This window comes from Anser anser, assembly GCF_964211835.1.
Source record: "Anser anser genome assembly, chromosome: 15".
Lineage (NCBI taxonomy): Eukaryota > Metazoa > Chordata > Aves > Anseriformes > Anatidae > Anser > Anser anser.
In genome coordinates, this window is record NC_139736.1 from 7,434,060 (window position 1) to 7,442,967 (window position 8,908).

Genomic DNA, 8,908 nt, shown 5'->3' on the forward strand with positions numbered 1-8,908 from the left:
AACCATTGAGTAGAATTTCACATTTTTAGAAAGTTTATATATGGAAAGACGTTTTACCACGGGGCAAATAATTATCACTATGGAATATGTAACTTGCTTAGTTATAATGAATAAAAACAAGGAATAATATGTCATTGAAAAAAAATTTCAGTGAATGTGTGAATTGCTTTACGCTACAGACTGAGTTAGCAAGTTGCAAGGAGCGTGTATCACAGAGATAGTTAAATCACTTGCTTCATGATGTCCAGTTAATTTGTTCAATCCCTCCAGCAACGTCCTGTTTGAAAATCACATTAGTGAAAGCTGACTGCAGACACTGTTAACTCACACAAGTGAAAGATGCAGCTCATATTGCCTACTCAAAGGGAGAGAACACAGAGGACGGCATTTAATAAGCAACCAGAAGCTCCAATTTCTGCCTGAATTCCGTTTGTCTGGAACGCAGGTCTCAAGAGACTGTCCTGCTTCCTGGTCAGATGGAAGAGATGTAAGCACTCAGCCTCTGACTCCCTAGTTAGACATCTAACTCCCATTGAAATTGATGGGGTATCACTGATAAATAACTTAGCCAGTCAAAAATTTTGGATGCTGCAATGAGGAGGGCCACACAAGTATACTGGGAACATCTCATCTGTCAACACATCATCTTTCCAGTCCACACAAGTCTGAGAGATATCGAAACCTTTATGCAATAACATACCACATCTTTTGCTCTACATATAAGATCATTCAGTCACATCTGTGTCACATTTTCTCTCATTTCTCTTGAATGTCAAGTGAAGCAGTATGAAATACCTTAATAAAATAATTGCCTAATGCTGGCTTTGCCTTTAAGACCTATCACCCTACTGTAGGGCAACAGTAGACTATTGCTTTTATACAGCTTGATTCCATACCCTATCATATGAATTGTGATGGTACCCCATGAAAATAACTTCATTGTACTTAAACAGGAATTTCAAAATCCTGATCCAGATTTTAAAACCCACCTTCTAATTCAGAGGTGTAAAATCAAGAAAAGATTTTGACTTAGTCCATGACAGTGATAAAGGTATTGTTCCTTTTGAGATTCAAGCAACCTATGGCATGACAGTGATAAAGGTATTGTTCCTTTTGAGATTCAAGCAACCTATGGCTTGAAAGTTTTGCTTAATTATAGATGATTCTGTCATAATCTCTTATTCAGGCAAGCGGAAAAGTAATACAAACAGCAGCAAGCAATACACGTCTGATTTCCAAAGTTCTGTACAGTATATGGTGGTAAATTGCTTATGACAACAGAAGTATTGTCCTTTATTACTATACTGTTTCTTTTTGACAGGTGAGGACAGTAAAACAAGAAAGAATCCTGATAGAGACTCAGAAATGTCAGTTACCGCGCAGTGAGGGCATAAGTGTGGAGGGAGGGTGGACAGACATGGAGAGAAGCAGATCTTATCCATCATCCTTCCTAACATGCGCAGTCTTTTTCTATAGCATTTCAGTGCCTTCAGAAATACCCAACCCAAATCACCCTACTCTACCCCACTTCCAGATTCTGAGATCGACATTTGATGGAGGCGTTAATTTATGAAAACGCTGCTTGTGAATGTAGCCAGTGTTTTTATATGTTGACGGCCATATCAATCTTCATTTTGAGTGACTAACATGCAGCAGTACATTATCATAAATAATAAATCATTAATCACAAAAAAGGAGAAAGTCTGCCATCTTAATATATTACATGCTAAGGCATAAAGAAATTGAATACTTGATAATCTGAGATCTTTAAAAAAACACTCTCTCGAGGAGTTGTTTTTTTCCCCTATGACCAAGATGAGCATTTTATAGGTACAATGATTATATTTCAGTGCGGTACAAAAGTTGATCAGGGTAGAGCGAGAAGCACAGCGAGTACAGATAACTTACTGTTGCAGCTAAAACTCCCTGGCTCTGGGGCTGTCAGGCAGCCTAGCATCTCTGCAGCCCACAGAATGGATTTTTAATTTTTAATTTAACTTTGACAGTTCTGCTGCCTTCAAAAGGGCTTTATTCTCTTTGGATACAGCATTTGCATGCTAGCTGCTATCTGTCTTTATCTTTGATGCACAACTGTAATATCTAATACTGGAACTTTAATATGAATGTAAAATGCAGTTGGACTCTCAAGTATAGAAAGTTTTTGTGTTTGGGATGCAGGTCTGGAATTCAGGAGATCTGACATAGAATTCTGCTAACACACTTCTGTCTACAATACTGGCCAAATCACTAACACAATCTTGCAGAAACTTCTAAATGAATTAGGAGACTGTGACACATTTTTAAAGCATGGCTTAGGCACACAAAAGCCAGCATACAAATGTCTTCAGATAGCAGACAGGATTCTTATTTTTTGGACACACTGGTTTTATTCCATTCATCATTGTCCAGATATTCAGCTGAAATTTTGTCCTAATTATCTAAGCTCAACTTAGCCTGGACCTATAGATCCAGGCTTAGATCCTTTTTATATATGACTTGGAAATTCAGGTTTTATTGTAATGGAAGTTATTTAACTACCTAGTGAAATTTTCAAAAGTGATAAATGTTCAATTTTGTTAGTTAGTACCTACATTTTACAGCATGGCCCCAGGAACTTTTGAGAAAAATATCTTTAATTTCTCTATGCCTCATTTCTTTGTCTGTAAAATGAACCTATTTTTCATTTTTTTCTCTCTGGCCTTTCTCAAATTGTAAACTCTCACCAGGCAGAAATTGTCTATTCCTGTATGTCTGTGCATCACAATGGGACACTGTCTCACCTGATGCTTATTATTTGTACCAGAACATTGTTTATATCACCTAGGTTATAGTAATTTATTTAGCACATTCACTTTTAAGAAAATGCTACTTCAGTTACCATTTACGTCTTGGAAGTTAAAATAAAATAAGATAAAAATACATCAGAAGAAGAAGAAGAAAAAAAAGAAAAATGTAAACTGTTACTGGGAAAAATCTGATTTCTTTGTCTCCAGGAGTCAAGATTATGGAAAAGTTGACACTAAAATTTAATGCTGGGCTATCCAAAGTAAAGAAGGGAGGCTTAAAACTTAAAAGACAGAATTAGAAAACATACAGATAGGAAAAAGTATTTTCTACTCAATTAATTCATTGATTTCTGATAAGTAGTGAGAGTTTCAGAGGTGTTCACTACAACAGTAATTGCCACAAAGCGCTGATTATTGAAATGACTTCTTCGTTTCAGGGACCAAATGGGGAATAAACTGTTTTGAAACTCTGAGAAATATGGGCATCTCTCTCTGAATAATTGTGGTTAAAAAAGTGTAGACAAACAGCTTAGGTTGTCTAACCCGTTTCATTGAAAGCAAAACAGGAGTCTACACCAAATGTACTAATGGACTTCAGTTGTAGCATTCGGTATGCTTTGGGCAGTGATCTCAAAGATCTAATTGATTAACAAACAAATCTGTCCTTTCAACCTTGCATAATTTGTGTCATTCCTTATGAATGTGCCACTTTGTCAAAGACGACCAACTTCATCCGTATCAAAACTTTAGCAAAACTATAGAACGATGCACCAGCAACAATGCCTGAAATCAGGAACTTTGTTCAGTGTCCTTCTTAATATAGTTGGAGAAGAAATCAGAGACATGAGCTTTGACATAATCTTTAGTATCTACTTCTGACTGCATAAAGATCTGGCTACTGATTAAAGGTCTGCCACAAAACTGAACTCAGAAACTGTTAAATTTCTTTTAAGAAACTTGGTATCCAGCAAGTGTTGGCATCAGGAAATTCAGTGGGGGAGGAGAGGTTGTGAACCTGTTACAGGAAAAGAAGCATGAAACCCGGGTTTGGCTACAGAAGTTAAAAGTCACAACACCCAGGGATATTGCAGCGAGAGGATTTTTTTCAACATACTTTAGATGTTCTTAATATTCCCATCTTATAAAGCTTCTATGGATAAAAGATAGATAGAATATTAGAAGAAACCAATCGTTAAGAGACATACTCCCTTATTCTTTCCATATCCTAGACAGTTCTATGAAAATCATAAATGAAAAATGTATTCCCTTTTAACTCAACAGGATTTTTGCCATTGATCTGAATAAATTCAGGTTTTCTCTAGATCATCTAGATGATACATTACCTTTCTGCGAATCATTAATTAGGACAATCTTGCTTCTGGCAGAAGGAAAACAGAACCTACTCTAGAGGTAATCACTGCAGATACTACCTTTGTCAGGGAGAATCACTGCAGGAACTTTCAAAGAACACAAGACACTTAAAAGAGATCTTGCTGCCTCTAGCATTCCCATTTCCTGCTGGTGACTAGAGGCCAGGAGTAGGAGACCTTGCAGTGAATGCACACAAGCTGTCTGTCACCCTGTGGTACTAATCACCAACCTGAGAAACGGTGGGTCAGCTTCTGCAGGACCCGTTATCTCCTGGTACTCTACAGACATTTAGCCCTAAATGCCAAGCTTAGAAATACATTTGAGAAATGAAATAGGTTACCTGCATGGAGAACAAACGCTGAGACCTTCGCTGGCTTTTATTACTCAATAGTCATTAATGCATATCTTCCTGAAGGTGAAAGAATTTTCCCCGATTCCAAGTGCAATACAAAACACAGAATACAGAGTTTGGCTAGAAATATGCAGAATACACGTTAATGCATTTTAAAGTCTACATGTGGACATACAGAAAAGAATCAAGTGCTTTTACATGTTCAGAACTGCATAGTTATTGTGCAAGTTTCTTTTCAAAGCTGATAGTCTACTTAGATTTGAATTTGCAAAATAAGATGCTACTGTGAAAAGACCAAATATTGCACTTCCTTCCGTAACAAGTGAGAAGCATCTCCTCTGTGCTAGCCCATTAGCACCACCTCCAGCAGGGACTGCAGCTTGCAGTGCGGTAGCTATGGCACACGGTTATTAAACTCCATTGCAGGCGCCACAGTGCTCTGTACAGAGCAGGATAAATTACCTCCTGTTACATCCCCAAATACTGCCGTATGGATAGTTAGTACAGGCCACACTTGGGCCTGCCTTGGTGGGTTTCTAGAGTCAATACACTCATGCTAGCCCCTTCAAATCCATTCAGTCCTACACACTAGGAAGTCCAGTGGTAGGTGAATAGTTTCAGTTTCCTTATTGCTGATGGAAATTGTGTCCTTTGACCAGATGGTTCACTGTTATGATGATATCAGACAGGTGTTTTTTTCTGTGGTAAAGGTACGTAAAGCACAAATACACGTTTACATCACTCATTTACATTACTGCATGGGTGTATTAGATGCAAGCACACGCTCACATATATATGTTAAACAGAGTTTTGAAGTCACCACACCAGAAATACACACTTGGATTCAGAGCTAGAATTCACAGAATAAAATGTAATGTACCCACCTTGTGACAGGGAAAGGAAGAATACATGAGATATTAGAAATCCAGGACAAAAGGCAGAATGACTTTCAATGCTTTTCCATTAGAGAACATTACTATAGAAGAAGCTAAATTTTTCACGCCGGTGAGTTAGTTTTTCAATTCTGTCAGAATTAGAGTGATAACCTTGAGTTCTCTCTACAGGGATTTCCTTCTTCCTTTCACTATTTTTGTGTCTGATTCTGTGGCTGACTATTAGAGATGCTGTATTGTCTTGACCCATACAACATCTGAAATGCCAAAGCACCTGGTGTTATGAGATAAGTCACCTCAACAGGTTTCATCTCAAGTTCTAATGAGTGTGACAAAGTACCAATCCATGGAGAGTTTCCAGAGTTTTGGTAGGCAAAAAAAAAAAACCAAACATCATCTGTGAAGGTACTTTTGCAAGAAACTACAATGTGCACAGATGAAAGAAGATTGACAGAAGAAAATTACAAAATAAAGGGGTTTGCAATTTCAGCTAAGGATTCTGCACCACGTATGTTTCAGATAAAACACCTGGGGCCAGGTTGCAGATTTGGTAGAGGATCTGGAGATTAGTTTAGCTACACTGGCAGTTAGATTTTGAAGTATTTTGGCTTTACTGCAATCAATGGCAGCTCCGCTATGGACCTGTGTAGGTATTTCACCCCCTGGCCTGGTAAGGTTATCTGTGCTAAGCGGTACTTGTGAGGAAAGTTAACCAGCCCAAACCTTTTCAGATTAGAATTGTCAACAACGCATTTACTTGTCATTGTACGAATACTATTTGATCCGGCTGCAATCGCATTTTCAGAGGGGTAGATACAAATGAACTTATTTGATTTTAATGCTTGTTACAGAGTTACTTTACCCCTTCTGCCACATGCCTTCAGCTCTCTTTGGTTTCACCCATCCATTGTTATTTTTTAATCTTTTAAGATGACAAGATCTTTGGGGAAGCAACTGCCCATTTCCTGTGTGTTTTATAGCACCCAGCTAATTCCCCACTAAGATAAACTACAAATACTCAGCATAATAACGTTGTTACCCCATGTATAGTTGCATTATCTAAGACCTGAATTCACTGATAATTTTACATTAATTGCCTCATTCAGTATGTTTCACAGTGTGCCATCAGGAAATGATGCCACAGACTAAATTTTTCTTTGCAGAACGATGTATACTCATTTAAAAACATATACCAAAACAGCAGTAATGCAATGTAAAAAATGTCAATACTTTGCATTTAATTGGTTTGCAATATTCTAAGAATTGTGAAATGAATGGCATTGTGGTAATTCATTTGTGAAACAGTTCCAGCTTCAACGTGTTTGTATCTATTAGATGTATTATATAACGCATGTCAAAAATTTGTAGTTGCAAATTACATAATTTCATTTTCAAATGCAATGAAAAATAAAAGTATTACAAAAATATCCTGGACTATGAAAGAGCACATTCTAAATCTTTTCTGTGCCTCAGCCAGTCTGAACAAAGGTCTAATGAGTTTGTGAATAGTGTGAAAAAATCACTGATTGTCTGACTAGCTGACTGTAGGGCAGGAAAAATCCTATTCGTCTAGGTTTGATTGAAACTTGAGTCAACTGTCAGTGCCCACACAAGCCGGAAAAATAGGATTAAAGGCCAAAGAGATATTAACAGTAGACATGTTGTACATCTGCTTTGACAGATGATTTTCACACTTCACAGGTTTAACTAAAGATCACTTTCATAGCAGCTCTTACAAAGCTAAACCCTTTCTAAATGAAATGATTAAAAACAACTGAAGATTAACGCATCAAAGTCTAAGCTCTCATAAAACTTATCTGGAACATTAATAGTAATGATGAACAAAGATAAATTAGAGCACTTACCTACAAAAGTTTTAATTAATGAGATGTCTATACATCAAAACCCAATCAATCTGTTTGTATAATGTTAAGAGCCTTACTAATTGATTTATCTCACTAACACTGTGAATTATCAAATACATATCAAACTCATTTTTATCTGTGATTTTGGAAGTATAACATGGTTTCACAGGTTGTTAAAATTTTAAAGAGGAGACTGAAAGGATCACCTTCACTTCTTTCTGCTTTTGAAATGACAGCAATCAGACATCTTCCAAAAATTATGCTTGAAGTTACCCAACACAAGTGAGCTTTATATGATACTGTTTTAGTCTGGATCAATGGCAAATAATTCAATACATAGCCACCAAGCTACTGCAGTCAAATGGACCAAATAATTTCTTTTCTGCTGTTTGATCTGATAAAGGGCTTAGAGTCAGAGTTGTTCAAGGAAATGTTACAAATCCAAAAGCGTGAGTTCAAATCCTGATCCCAGGTTGTGTGTCAAAGACCACACTCAGTCAGAGCAGTGGTAAAGGAGTACGTAGCTGCGTGAGCTGGGAAGTCAAAGACAGCCAGGCACAGTAGCGTGCCACGAGTTACAGATGTGCCTAGTTTGATGTGCCATCACCATGCTGTGAAGAGATGAGTGAAATTCTTAAAACCAGGAGAGTATTTTGGAATCTTTTCCCTGATAGATGAAGAAATAGTAAGGATTTATTTTTTTGCAAGAAAAATAACATTTTCAGAAGTGCCACAAACATTAGGCTGCAATAGTGATTACTAATTTGCACCCCCATTTACTTTTTAGTGTTGCTCAGTTGTACTTACATAAAATATTCTTTATGAATGAAAGACACTAAAGGGAAGATTCATAAAATAAAGGGAAAAGTAAAGAGAATGTACTTGAAATCTTTTCTAACTTACCTGTCACAGTGCTACAATTCAGAGCTGTTGTCTATAACACACTGTTTTGGGCTCAATCACCAAGTTACCAGCCTGTTCCTCCATTTTTCAAGCCAAAGGATAGCGTTAATGCAACAGCAGTGAAATTAATTTCTGGGAAAACTAAACATCTTAGCTCCTGATGATTAAAGCACTCTTTTTAGAGATTGTATTATATCTTTGTAGTCAGAAAGACACTTCAAGTGAGGGGTAACTGTTTTTTCTTTTTGTCCTATGCAGATTTGATACAAGCTCTTGATACTTAGGATCTACAAAGACAAAGTAAAACAGAAGGAGAACAAATGCAAGGTACTGCTCCAGAGCAAGGCAGTGAGAGGGAGGTTCATTACTAAATCAGATTTTCTCCAAAGTTTCCCTACAACTGCAGTAAGGCCAAGATTTGTGTATCACTGCTGACCGCAGCACTGGGATTCTGGAATGAATAGCTCGATCTTTATAGTAAGCATATACAAATGGGATTTTGAAATAAAAAGGATGCCTGAGCAGCAACCAGAGGGCTTTGGATTATGACAAGGAGAACCACTTGAAAAAATGTCTGTCATCTTTAAGAATTCTTATGCAGAGCATAGCTCTTTGTGGCTGCTAAGGAGGGTGGGTAAAATTTATACAATATTCAGTGACATAGAAGAAGAAATGTCATGGTTTAAAATTCAGTCTTAACAGGTTTCATCATACTGCAGGTATTTCTTTTCAATTTGA